This window comes from Calliopsis andreniformis, unplaced genomic scaffold (genome assembly GCF_051401765.1).
Source record: "Calliopsis andreniformis isolate RMS-2024a unplaced genomic scaffold, iyCalAndr_principal scaffold0018, whole genome shotgun sequence".
Lineage (NCBI taxonomy): Eukaryota > Metazoa > Arthropoda > Insecta > Hymenoptera > Andrenidae > Calliopsis > Calliopsis andreniformis.
The window spans coordinates 3,705,221-3,719,944 of NW_027480430.1; positions in this window are offsets into that span (position 1 = coordinate 3,705,221).

A 14,724-nucleotide genomic window follows, 5' to 3' on the forward strand; every position below is an offset into this window, starting at 1 on the left:
GAAGCACGCCCTAGGGTGAAGGCCAGGTTTCCCGGAAGGTAGAAATGACCATTACTTTCACACTGTTTGCAATTATTCATTTTATACGATGGAAATGCTGTTATATTTATATTGTATTTTATGCTTCCGGCGTTGACTTCTAAGGCCGTAGCTATTCGATGTGGTGGAGCAACGCCCTTGAGTGACGCCTAGGTTGCCCGGAACGTAGAAATGACCATAACTTTCACACTGGTTGCAATTATTCGTTTTATACGATGGAAAAACTGCTGTATATATATTGTATTTTATGCTTCTGGCGTTCGCTTCTTAGGCCCTAACTATTCAATCTGGTGGAGCAACGCCCTAGAGTGAGGCCTAGGTTGCCCGGGACGTAGAAATGACCATAACTTTCACACTGGTTGCTATTATTCGTTCTATACGATGGAAAAACTGCTATATTTATATTCTATATTATGCTTCTGGCCTTGATTCCTTCGGCCCTAACTATTCGATCTGGTTGAAGAACGCCCTGGAGTGATGCCTAGGATGCTCGGAACGTAGAAATGACCATTACTTTCACACTGGTTGCAGTTATTCCTGTTATACGATGGAATAACTGTTTCATCTTTATTGTATTTTATGCTTCTGGCGTTGACTTCTAAGGCCCTAACTATTCGATCTGATGGAGCAACGCCCTCGAGTGAAGCCTAGGTTGCCCGGAACGTCGAAATGATCATACCTTTCACACTGGTTGCTATTATTCCTGTTATACGATGGAAAAGTTGTTGTATTTATATTGTTTTTTATGCTTCTGGCGTTGACTTCTAAGGCCCTAACTATTCGATCTGGTGGTGCAACGCCCTAGAGTGAAGCCTAGGTTGCCCGGAACGTAGAAATGACCTTAACTTTCACACTGGTTGCTATTATTCGTTTTATACAATGGAAAATCTGTTCTATTTATTTTGTACTTTATGCTTCGGGCGTTGACTTCTAAGATCCTATCTATTCGATCTGATTTAGCAACGCCCTGGAGTGAAGCCTAGGTTGCCCGGAACGTAGGACAGACCGTTACCTTCACACTGGTTGCAATTATTCCTGTTATACCATGGAAAAGCTGTTGCATCTTTATTGTACTTTATGCTTGTAGCGTTGAATTCTAAGTCCCTAGCTATTCGATCTGGTGGAGCAGCGCCCTAGAGTGAAGCCTAGGTTGCCCGAAACGTCGAAATGATCATTACTTTCGCACTGGTTGCAATTAGCCATGCTATACGGTGGAAAAACTGTTGCATTTTTATTGTATTTTCTGCTTCTGGCTTTGACTTCTAAGGTCGTAGCTATTCGATCTGGTGTGACAACGCCCCAGACTGAAGACTAGGTCGCCCGGAACGTAGAAATGACCATCACTTTCACACTGGTTGCAATTATTCCTGTTATACGATGGAAAAGCTGTTGCATCTTTATTGCATTTTATGCTTCGGGCGTTGACTTCTAAGGCCCTAACTATTCGATCTGGTGTAACGACGCACTAGAGTGAAGCCTAGGTTGCCCGGAACGTAGAAATGACCATCACTTTCAAACTGGTTGGAATTATTCCTGTTATGCGATGGAAAAACTGTTGTAGTTTTATTGCATTTTAGGCTTCGGGCGTTGACTTCTAAGGCCCTAACTATTCGATCTGGTGGAGCAACGCCCTAGAGTGAAGCCTCGGTTGCCTGGAACGTAGAAATGACCATAACTTTCACACTGGTTGCTATTATTCCTGTTATACGATGGAAAAGTTGTTGTACTTATATTGCCTTTTATGCTTCTGGCGTTGACTTCTAAGGCCCTAACTATTCGATCTGGTGGTGCAACGCCCTACAGTGAAGCCTAGGTTGCCCGGAACGTAGAAATGACCATTACTTTCACACTGTTTGCAATTATTCATTTTATACGATGGAAATGCTGTTGTATTTATATTGTATTTTATGCTTCTGGCGTCGACTTCTAAGGCGGTAGCTATTCGATGTGGTGGAGCAACGCCCTAGAGTGACGCCTAGGTTGCCCGGAACGTAGAAATGACCATAACTGTCTCACTGGTTGCTATTATTCGTTTTATACGATGGAAAAACTGTTATATTTATATTGTATTTTATGCTTCTGGCGTTGTCTTCTTAGGACCTAACTATTCGATCTGGTGGAACAACGCCCCAGACTGAAGACTAGGTCGCCCGGAACGTACAAATGACCATCACTTTCACACTGGTTGCAATTATTCCTTTTATACGATGGAAAAACTCTTGTATATTTAGTGTATTTCATGCTACGGGCGTTCACTTCTTAGTCCCTAACTATTCGATCTGGTGGAGCAACGCCCTAGAGTTAAGCCTAGGTTGCCCGGAATGTAGAAATGACCATAACTTTCACACTGGTTGCTATTATTCGTTCTATACGATGGAAGAGTTGTTATATTTATGTTGTATTTTATGCTTCTGGCGTTGAGTTCTAAGGCCGTAACTATTCGACCTGGTGGAAGCACGCCCTAGGGTGAAGGCCAGGTTTCCCGGAAGGTAGAAATGACCATTACTTTCACACTGTTTGCAATTATTCATTTTATACGATGGAAATGCTGTTGTATTTATATTGTATTTTATGCTTCTGGCGTTGACTTCTAAGGCCGTAGCTATTCGATCTGGTGGAACAACACCCCAGACTGAAGACTAGGTCGCCCGGAACGTACAAATGACCATCACTTTCACACTGGTTGCAATTATTCCTTTTATACGATGGAAAAACTCTTGTATATTTAGTGCATTTCATGCTACGGGCGTTCACTTCTTAGTCCCTAACTATTCGATCTGGTGGAGCAACGCCCTAGAGTTAAGCCTAGGTTGCCCGGAATGTAGAAATGACCATAACTTTCACACTGGTTGCTATTATTCGTTCTATACGATGGAAGTGTTGTTATATTTATGTTGTATTTTATGCTTCTGGCGTTGAGTTCTAAGGCCGTAACTATTCGACCTGGTGGAAGCACGCCCTAGGGTGAAGGCCAGGTTTCCCGGAAGGTAGAAATGACCATTACTTTCACACTGTTTGCAATTATTCATTTTATACGATGGAAATGCTGTTATATTTATATTGTATTTTATGCTTCTGGCGTTGACTTCTAAGGCCGTAGCTATTCGATGTGGTGGAGCAACGCCCTTGAGTGACGCCTAGGTTGCCCGGAACGTAGAAATGACCATAACTTTCACACTGGTTGCTATTATTCGTTTTATACAATGGAAAATCTGTTCTATTTATTGTGTACTTTATGCTTGAGGCGTTGACTTCTAAGGTCCTATCTATTCGATCTGGTTTAGCAACGCCCTGGAGTGAATCCTAGGTTGCCCGGAACGTAGGACAGACCGTTACCTTCACACTGGTTGCAATTATTCCTGTTATACGATGGAAAAACTGTTGCATCTTTATTGTATTTTATGCTTTTAGCGTTGAATTCTAAGTCCCTAGCTATTCGATCTGGTGGAGCAACGCCCTAGAGTGAAGCCTAGGTTGCCCGGAACGTAGAAATGACCACATCTTTCACACTGGTTGCAATTATTCCTGTTATACGATGGAAAAACTGTTGTATTTTTATTGTATTTTATGCTTCTGGCGTTGACTTCTAAGGCCCTAACTATTCAATCTGGTGGAGCAACGCCCTAGAGTGAGGCCTAGGTTGCCCGGGACGTAGAAATGACAATTACATTCACACTGCAAATATACATTATAACCGATGGAAAAGCTGTTGTATTTATATTGTATTTTATGCTTCTGTCGTTGACTTCTTAGGCCCTAACTATTGGATCTGGTGGAGCACCGCCCTAGAGTGAAGCCTAGGTTGCCCGGAACGTAGAAATGACCAGTACCTTCACAAAGTTTGCAATTATTCATTTTATACGATGGAAAAACTGTTGTACTTATATTGTAATTTATCCTTCTGGCGTTGACTTCTTAGGCCCTAACTATTCGATCTGGTGTAACAACGCCCTAGAGTGAAGCCTTGGTTGCCCGGAACGTAGAAATGACCATCACTTTCAAACTGGTTGGAATTGTTCCTGTTATGCGATGGAAAAACTGTTGTAGTTTTATTGCATTGTATGCTCCTGGCGTTGACTTCTAAGGCCCTAACTATTCAATCTGGTGGAGCAACGCCCTGGAGTGAGGCCTAGGTTGCCCGGGACGTAGAAATGACAATTACATTCACACTGCAAATATACATTATATCCGATGGAAAAGCTGTTGTATTTATATTGTATTTTATGCTTCTGTCGTTGACTTCTTAGGCCCTAACTATTGGATCTGGTGGAGCACCGCCCTAGAGTGAAGCCTATGTTGCCCGGAACGTAGAAATGACCATTACTTTCACACTGTTTGCAATTATTCATTTTATACGACGGAAATGCTGTTGTATTTATATTGTATTTTATGCTTCTGGCGTCGACTTCTAAGGCCGTAGCTATTCGATCTGGTGGAACAACGCCCCAGACTGAAGACTAGGTCGCCCGGAACGTAGAAATGACCATCACTTTCACACTGGTTGCAATTATTCCTGTTATACGATGGAAAAACTCTTGTATATTTAGCGCATTTCATGCTACGGGCGTTCACTTCTTAGTCCCTAACTATTCGATCTGGTGGAGCAACGCCCTAGAGTGAAGCGTAGGTTGCCCGGAACGTAGAAATGACCATAACTTTCACACTGGTTGCTATTATTCGTTCTATACGATGGAAGAGTTGTTATATTTATATTGTATTTTATGCTTCTGGCGTTGAGTTCTGAGGCCGTAACTATTCGACCTGGTGGAAGCACGCCCTAGAGTGAGGCCTAGGTTGCCCGGAACGTAGAAATGACCATAACATTCACACTGGCTACAATTTTTCGTTTTATACGTTGGAAAAACTGTTGCATTTTTATTGTATTTTCCGCTTCTGGCTTCGACTTCTAAGGTCCTAGCTATTCCATCTGGTGGGGCATCGTCCAAGAGTGAAGCCTATGTTGCCCGGAACGTAGAAATGACCATAACTTTCACACTGGTTGCGATTATTCGTTTTATACAATGGAAAAACGGTTGTATTTATATTGTATTTTATGCTTCTGGCGTTGACTTCTAAGGCTGTAGCTATTCGATGTGGTGGGGCAACGCCCTAGAGTGAAGACTAGGTTGCCCGGAACGTAGAAATGACCGTTAATTTCACACTGCTTGCAATTATCCGTTTTATACGATGGAAATGCTGTTGTATTTATATTGTATTTTTTGCTTCTGGCGTTGACTTCTAAGACCGCAGCTATTCGATGTGGTGGAGCAACGCCCTAGAGTGACGCCTAGGTTGCCCGGAACGTAGAAATGACCATAACTTTCACACTGGTTGCTATTATTCGTTTTATACGATGCAAAAACTGTTATATTTATATTATATTTTATGCGTCTGGCGTTGACTTCTTAGGCCCTAACTATACGATCTGGTGGAACGACGCCGTAGAGCAAAGCCTACGTTGCCCGGAACGTAGAAATGACCATAACTTTCACACTGGTTGCTATTATTCGTTCTATACGATGGAAAAACTGTTATATTTATATTCTATATTATGCTTCTGGCCTTGATTCCTTCGGCCCTAACCATTCGATCTGGTTGAACAACGCCCTGGAGTGAAGCCTAGGGTGCTCGGAACGTAGAAATGACCATTACTTTCACACTGGTTGCAGTTATTCCTGTTATACGATGGAATAACTGTTTCATCTTTATTGTATTTTATGCTTCTGGCGTTGACTTCTAAGGCCCTAACTATTCGATCTGATGGATCAACGCCCTCGAGTGAAGCCCAGGTTGCCCGAAACGCAGAAATAACCATAACTTTCACACTGGTTGCAATTACTCGTTTTATAAGATGGAAGAGCTGTTGTATTTATATCGTATTTTATGCTCCTGGCGTTGAATTCTTAGGCCCTAACTATTCGATCTGGTGGAGCAACGCCATAGAGTGAAACGTAAGTTGCCCGGAACATAGAAGTGACCATTATATTCACACTGGTTGCAATCATTCCTGTTATACGATGGAAGAACGGTTGTATTTTTATTGTATTTAATGCTTCTGGCGTTGAATTCTAAGTCCCTAGCTTTTCGATTTGGTGGAGCAACGCCATAGAGTGAAACGTAGGTCGCCCGGAACGTAGAATTGGCCATCACTTCCAAACTGTTCGCAATTATTCCTGTTTTATGATGGAAACACTGTTGCATTTTTTTTGCATTTTTTCGTTCTGGCTTTCACTTCTTAGGCCCTAACTATTCGATCTGGTGGAACAACGGCCTAGGCTGAAGCCTAGCGTGCCCGGAACGTAGAAACGACCATTACCTTCACACTGTTTGCAATTATTCCTTTTATACGATGGAAAAGCTGTTGTATTTATATCGTATTTTATGCTTCTGGCGTTTACTTCTAAGGACCTAACTATTCGATCTGGAGGAGCAGCGCCCTAGAGTGAATCCTAGGTTGCTCGGAATGTAGAAATGACCACATCTTTCACACTGGTTGCAATTATTCGTTTTATACAATACAAACGCTTTTGTATTTATATCGTATTTTATGCTTCTGGCGTTTACTTCTAAGGACCTAACTATTCGATCTGGTGGAGCAACGCCCTAGAGTGGATCCTAGGTTGCTCGGAATGTAGAAATGACCATAATTTTCACACTGGTTGCAATTATTCGTTTTATACGATGGAAACGCTGTTGTATTTATATTGTACTTTATGCCTCTGGCGTTGACTTCTAAGGCCGTAGCTATTAGATGTTGGTGGAGCAACGCCCTAGAGTGACGCCTAGGGTGCACGGAACGTAGAAATGACCATTACTTTCACACTGGTTGCAATTATTCGTTGTATACGATGGAAAAGCTGTTGTATTTATATCGTATTTTATGCTTCTGGCGTTGACTTCTTGGGCCGTAACTATTCGGTCTGGTGGAGCAACGCCCTGGAGTGAAACCTAGGTTGCCCGGAAAGTAGAATTGGCCATCACTTTCAAACTGGTTGCAATTATTCCTGTTATATGATGGAAACACTGTTGTATTTTTTTTGCGTTTTATGGTTCGGGCGTTGACTTCTGAGGCCCTAACTATTCAGTCTGTTGGAGCAACGCCCTAGGGTGAAGCCTAGGTTGCTCGGAAAGTAGAAATGACCATAAGTTTCATACTGGTTGCAATTATTCGTTTTATACGATGGAAAAGCTGTTGTATTTATATTGCCTTTTATGCTTCTGGCGTTGACTTCTAAGGCCCTAACTATTCGATCTGGTGGTGCAACGCCCTACAGTGAAGCCTAGGTTGCCCGGAACGTAGAAATGACCATTACTTTCACACTGTTTGCAATTATTCATTTTATACGATGGAAATGCTGTTGTATTTATATTGTATTTTATGCTTCTGGCGTCGACTTCTAAGGCCGTAGCTATTCGATGTGGTGGAGCAACGCCCTAGGGTGACGCCTAGGTTGCCCGGAACGTAGAAATGACCATAACTGTCTCACTGGTTGCTATTATTCGTTTTATACGATGGAAAAACTGTTATATTTATATTGTATTTTATGCTTCTGGCGTCGACTTCTAAGGCCGTAGCTATTCGATCTGGTGGAACAACGCCCCAGACTGAAGACTAGGTCGCCCGGAACGTAGAAATGACCATCACTTTCACACTGGTTCCAATTATTCCTGTTATACGATGGAAAAACTCTTGTATATTTAGCGCATTTCATGCTACGGGCGTTCACTTCTTAGTCCCTAACTATACGATCTGGTGGAACGACGCCGTAGAGTAAAGCCTACGTTGCCCGGAACGTAGAAATGACCATAACTTTCACACTGGTTGCTATTATTCGTTCTATACGATGGAAAAACTGTTATATTTATATTCTATATTATGCTTCTGGCCTTGATTCCTTCGGCCCTAACCATTCGATCTGGTTGAACAACGCCCTGGAGTGAAGCCTAGGGTGCTCGGAACGTAGAAATGACCATTACTTTCACACTGGTTGCAGTTATTCCTGTTATACGATGGAATAACTGTTTCATCTTTATTGTATTTTATGCTTCTGGCGTTGACTTCTAAGGCCCTAACTATTCGATCTGATGGATCAACGCCCTCGAGTGAAGCCCAGGTTGCCCGAAACGCAGAAATAACCATAACTTTCACACTGGTTGCAATTACTCGTTTTATAAGATGGAAGAGCTGTTGTATTTATATCGTATTTTATGCTCCTGGCGTTGAATTCTTAGGCCCTAACTATTCGATCTGGTGGAGCAACGCCATAGAGTGAAACGTAAGTTGCCCGGAACATAGAAGTGACCATTATATTCACACTGGTTGCAATCATTCCTGTTATACGATGGAAGAACGGTTGTATTTTTATTGTATTTAATGCTTCTGGCGTTGAATTCTAAGTCCCTAGCTTTTCGATTTGGTGGAGCAACGCCATATAGTGAAACGTAGGTCGCCCGGAACGTAGAATTGGCCATCACTTCCAAACTGTTCGCAATTATTCCTGTTATATGATGGAAACACTGTTGCATTTTTTTTGCATTTTTTCGTTCTGGCTTTCACTTCTTAGGCCCTAACTATTCGATCTGGTGGAACAACGGCCTAGGCTGAAGCCTAGCGTGCCCGGAACGTAGAAATGACCATTACCTTCACACTGTTTGCAATTATTCCTTTTATACGATGGAAAAGCTGTTGTATTTATATCGTATTTTATGCTTCTGGCGTTTACTTCTAAGGACCTAACTATTCGATCTGGAGGAGCAGCGCCCTAGAGTGAATCCTAGGTTGCTCGGAATGTAGAAATGACCACATCTTTCACACTGGTTGCAATTATTCGTTTTATACAATACAAACGCTTTTGTATTTATATCGTATTTTATGCTTCTGGCGTTTACTTCTAAGGACCTAACTATTCGATCTGGTGGAGCAACGCCCTAGAGTGGATCCTAGGTTGCTCGGAATGTAGAAATGACCATAATTTTCACACTGGTTGCAATTATTCGTTTTATACGATGGAAACGCTGTTGTATTTATATTGTACTTTATGCCTCTGGCGTTGACTTCTAAGGCCGTAGCTATTAGATGTTGGTGGAGCAACGCCCTAGAGTGACGCCTAGGGTGCACGGAACGTAGAAATGACCATTACTTTCACACTGGTTGCAATTATTCGTTTTATACGATGGAAAAGCTGTTGTATTTATATCGTATTTTATGCTTCTGGCGTTGACTTCTTGGGCCGTAACTATTCGGTCTGGTGGAGCAACGCCCTGGAGTGAAACCTAGGTTGCCCGGAAAGTAGAATTGGCCATCACTTTCAAACTGGTTGCGATTATTCCTGTTATATGATGGAAACACTGTTGTATTTTTTTTGCGTTTTATGGTTCGGGCGTTGACTTCTGAGGCCCTAACTATTCAGTCTGTTGGAGCAACGCCCTAGGGTGAAGCCTAGGTTGCTCGGAAAGTAGAAATGACCATAAGTTTCATACTGGTTGCAATTATTCGTTTTATACGATGGAAAAGCTGTTGTATTTATATTGCCTTTTATGCTTCTGGCGTTGACTTCTAAGGCCCTAACTATTCGATCTGGTGGTGCAACGCCCTACAGTGGAGCCTAGGTTGCCCGGAACGTAGAAATGACCATTACTTTCACACTGTTTGCAATTATTCATTTTATACGATGGAAATGCTGTTGTATTTATATTGTATTTTATGCTTCTGGCGTCGACTTCTAAGGCCGTAGCTATTCGATGTGGTGGAGCAACGCCCTAGGGTGACGCCTAGGTTGCCCGGAACGTAGAAATGACCATAACTGTCTCACTGGTTGCTATTATTCGTTTTATACGATGGAAAAACTGTTATATTTATATTGTATTTTATGCTTCTGGCGTTGTCTTCTTAGGACCTAACTATTCGATCTGGTGGAACAACGCCCCAGACTGAAGACTAGGTCGCCCGGAACGTACAAATGACCATCACTTTCACACTGGTTGCAATTATTCCTTTTATACGATGGAAAAACTCTTGTATATTTAGTGCATTTCATGCTACGGGCGTTCACTTCTTAGTCCCTAACTATTCGATCTGGTGGAGCAACGCCCTAGAGTTAAGCCTAGGTTGCCCGGAATGTAGAAATGACCATAACTTTCACACTGGTTGCTATTAATCGTTCTATACGATGGAAGAGTTGTTATATTTATGTTGTATTTTATGCTTCTGGCGTTGAGTTCTAAGGCCGTAACTATTCGACCTGGTGGAAGCACGCCCTAGGGTGAAGGCCAGGTTTCCCGGAAGGTAGAAATGACCATTACTTTCACACTGTTTGCAATTATTCATTTTATACGATGGAAATGCTGTTGTATTTATATTGTATTTTATGCATCTGGCGTTGACTTCTAAGGCCGTAGCTATTCGATGTGGTGGAGCAACGCCCTTGAGTGACGCCTAGGTTGCCCGGAACGTAGAAATGACCATAACTTTCACACTGGTTGCTATTATTCGTTTTATACAATGGAAAATCTGTTCTATTTATTGTGTACTTTATGCTTGAGGCGTTGACTTCTAAGGTCCTATCTATTCGATCTGGTTTAGCAACGCCCTGGAGTGAATCCTAGGTTGCCCGGAACGTAGGACAGACCGTTACCTTCACACTGGTTGCAATTATTCCTGTTATACGATGGAAAAACTGTTGCATCTTTATTGTATTTTGTGCTTTTAGCGTTGAATTCTAAGTCCCTAGCTATTCGATCTGGTGCAGCAACGCCCTAGAGTGAAGCCTAGGTTGCCCGGAACGTAGAAATGACCACATCTTTCACACTGGTTGCAATTATTCCTGTTATACGATGGAAAAACTGTTGTATTTTTATTGTATTTTATGCTTCTGGCGTTGACTTCTAAGGCCCTAACTATTCAATCTGGTGGAGCAACGCCCTAGAGTGAGGCCTAGGTTGCCCGGGACGTAGAAATGACAATTACATTCACACTGCAAATATACATTATATCCGATGGAAAAGCTGTTGTATTTATATTGTATTTTATGCTTCTGTCGTTGACTTCTTAGGCCCTAACTATTGGATCTGGTGGAGCACCGCCCTAGAGTGAAGCCTAGGTTGCCCGGAACGTAGAAATGACCAGTACCTTCACAAAGTTTGCAATTATTCATTTTATACGATGGAAAAACTGTTGTACTTATATTGTAATTTATCCTTCTGGCGTTGACTTCTTAGGCCCTAACTATTCGATCTGGTGTAACAACGCCCTAGAGTGAAGCCTTGGTTGCCCGGAACGTAGAAATGACCATCACTTTCAAACTGGTTGGAATTGTTCCTGTTATGCGATGGAAAAACTGTTGTAGTTTTATTGCATTTTATGCTCCTGGCGTTGACTTCTAAGGCCCTAACTATTCAATCTGGTGGAGCAACGCCCTAGAGTGAGGCCTAGGTTGCCCGGGACGTAGAAATGACACTTACATTCACACTGCAAATATACATTATATCCGATGGAAAAGCTGTTGTATTTATATTGTATTTTATGCTTCTGTCGTTGACTTCTTAGGCCCTAACTATTGGATCTGGTGGAGCACCGCCCTAGAGTGAAGCCTAGGTTGCCCGGAACGTAGAAATGACCAGTACCTTCACAAAGTTTGCAATTATTCATTTTATACGATGGGAAAACTGTTGTATTTATATTGTAATTTATCCTTCTGGCGTTGACTTCTTAGGCCCTAACTATTCGATCTGGTGGAGCAACGCCCTAGAGTGAAGCCTAGGTTGCCTGGAACGTAGAAGTCACCATAACTTTCACACTGGTTGCTATTATTCCTGTTATACTATGGAAAAGTTGTTGTATTTATATTGTCTTTTATGCTTCTGGCGTTGACTTCTAAGGCCCTAACTATTCGATCTGGTGGTGCAACGCCCTACAGTGAAGCCTATGTTGCCCGGAACGTAGAAATGACCATTACTTTCACACTGTTTGCAATTATTCATTTTATACGACGGAAATGCTGTTGTATTTATATTGAATTTTATGCTTCTGGCGTCGACTTCTAAGGCCGTAGCTATTCGATCTGGTGGAACAACGCCCCAGACTGAAGACTAGGTCGCCCGAAACGTAGAAATGACCATCACTTTCACACTGGTTGCAATTATTCCTGTTATACGATGGAAAAACTCTTGTATATTTAGCGCATTTCATGCTACGGGCGTTCACTTCTTAGTCCCTAACTATTCGATCTGGTGGAGCAACGCCCTAGAGTGAAGCGGAGGTTGCCCGGAACGTAGAAATGACCATAACTTTCACACTGGTTGCTATTATTCGTTCTATACGATGGAAGAGTTGTTATATTTATATTGTATTTTATGCTTCTGGCGTTGAGTTCTGAGGCCGTAACTATTCGACCTGGTGGAAGCACGCCCTAGGGTGAGGCCTAGGTTGCCCGGAACGTAGAAATGACCATAACATTCACACTGGCTACAATTTTTCGTTTTATACGTTGGAAAAACTGTTGCATTTTTATTGTATTTTCCGCTTCTGGCTTCGACTTCTAAGGTCCTAGCTATTCCATCTGGTGGGGCATCGTCCAAGAGTGAAGCCTATGTTGCCCGGAACGTAGAAATGACCATAACTTTCACACTGGTTGCGATTATTCGTTTTATACGATGCAAAAACTGTTATATTTATATTATATTTTATGCGTCTGGCGTTGACTTCTTAGGCCCTAACTATACGATCTGGTGGAACGACGCCGTAGAGTAAAGCCTACGTTGCCCGGAACGTAGAAATGACCATAACTTTCACACTGGTTGCTATTATTCGTTCTATACGATGGAAAAACTGTTATATTTATATTCTATATTATGCTTCTGGCCTTGATTCCTTCGGCCCTAACCATTCGATCTGGTTGAACAACGCCCTGGAGTGAAGCCTAGGATGCTCGGAACGTAGAAATGACCATTACTTTCACACTGGTTGCAGTTATTCCTGTTATACGATGGAATAACTGTTTCATCTTTATTGTATTTTATGCTTCTGGCGTTGACTTCTAAGGCCCTAACTATTCGATCTGATGGATCAACGCCCTCGAGTGAAGCCCAGGTAGCCCGAAACGCAGAAATAACCATAACTTTCACACTGGTTGCAATTACTCGTTTTATAAGATGGAAGAGCTGTTGTATTTATATCGTATTTTATGCTCCTGGCGTTGAATTCTTAGGCCCTAACTATTCGATCTGGTGGAGCAACGCCATAGAGTGAAACGTAAGTTGCCCGGAACGTAGAAGTGACCATTATATTCACACTGGTTGCAATCATTCCTGTTATACGATGGAAGAACGGTTGTATTTTTATTGTATTTAATGCTTCTGGCGTTGAATTCTAAGTCCCTAGCTTTTCGATTTGGTGGAGCAGCGCCATAGAGTGAAACGTAGGTCGCCCGGAACGTAGAATTGGCCATCACTTCCAAACTGTTCGCAATTATTCCTGTTATATGATGGAAACACTGTTGCATTTTTTTTGCATTTTTTCGTTCTGGCGTTCACTTCTTAGGCCCTAACTATTCGATCTGGTGGAACAACGGCCTAGGCTGAAGCCTAGCGTGCCCGGAACGGAGAAATGAGCATCACGTTCAAACTGGTTGCAATTATTCGTTTTATACGATGGAAAAGCTGTTGTATTTATATCGTATTTTATGCATCTGGCGTTGACTTCTAAGGCACTAACTATTCGATGTGGTGGAGCAACGCCCTAGAGTGAAGCCTAGGTTGCTCGGAATGTAGAATTGGCCATCACTTTCAAACTGATTGCAATTATTCCTGTTATATGATGGAAACACTGTTGTATTTTGATTGCTTTTTATGCTTCGGGCGTTGACTTCTAAGGCCCTAACTATTCAATCTGTTGGAGCAACGCCCTAGGGTGAAGCCTAGGTTGCTCGGAAAGTAGAAATGACCATAAGTTTCATACTGGTTGCAATTATTTGTTTTATACGATGGAAAAACTGTTGTATTTATTTTGTATTTTATGCTGCTGGCGTTGACTTCTAAGACACTAACTATTCGATCTGGTAGAGCAACGCCCTAGAGTGAAGCCTAGGTTGCCCGGAACGTAGAATTGGGCATCACTTTCAAACTGGATGCAATTATTCGTTTTATACGATGGAAACGCTGTTGTATTTATATTGTACTTTATGCCTCTGGCGTTGACTTCTAAGGCCGTAGCTATTAGATGTGGTTGAGCAACGCCCTAGAGTGAATCCTAGGTTGCTCGGAATGTAGAAATGACCACATCTTTCACACTGGTTGCAATTATTCGTTTTATACAATACAAACGCTTTTGTATTTATATCGTATTTTATGCTTCTGGCGTTTACTTCTAAGGACCTAACTATTCGATCTGGTGGAGCAACGCCCTAGAGTGGATCCTAGGTTGCTCGGAATGTAGAAATGACCATAATTTTCACACTGGTTGCAATTATTCGTTTTATACGATGGAAACGCTGTTGTATTTATATCGTATTTTATGCTTCTGGCGTTTACTTCTAAGGACCTAACTATTCGATCTGGAGGAGCAGCGCCCTAGAGTGAATCCTAGGTTGCTCGGAATGTAGAAATGACCACATCTTTCACACTGGTTGCAATTATTCGTTTTATACAATACAAACGCTTTTGTATTTATATCGTATTTTATGCTTCTGG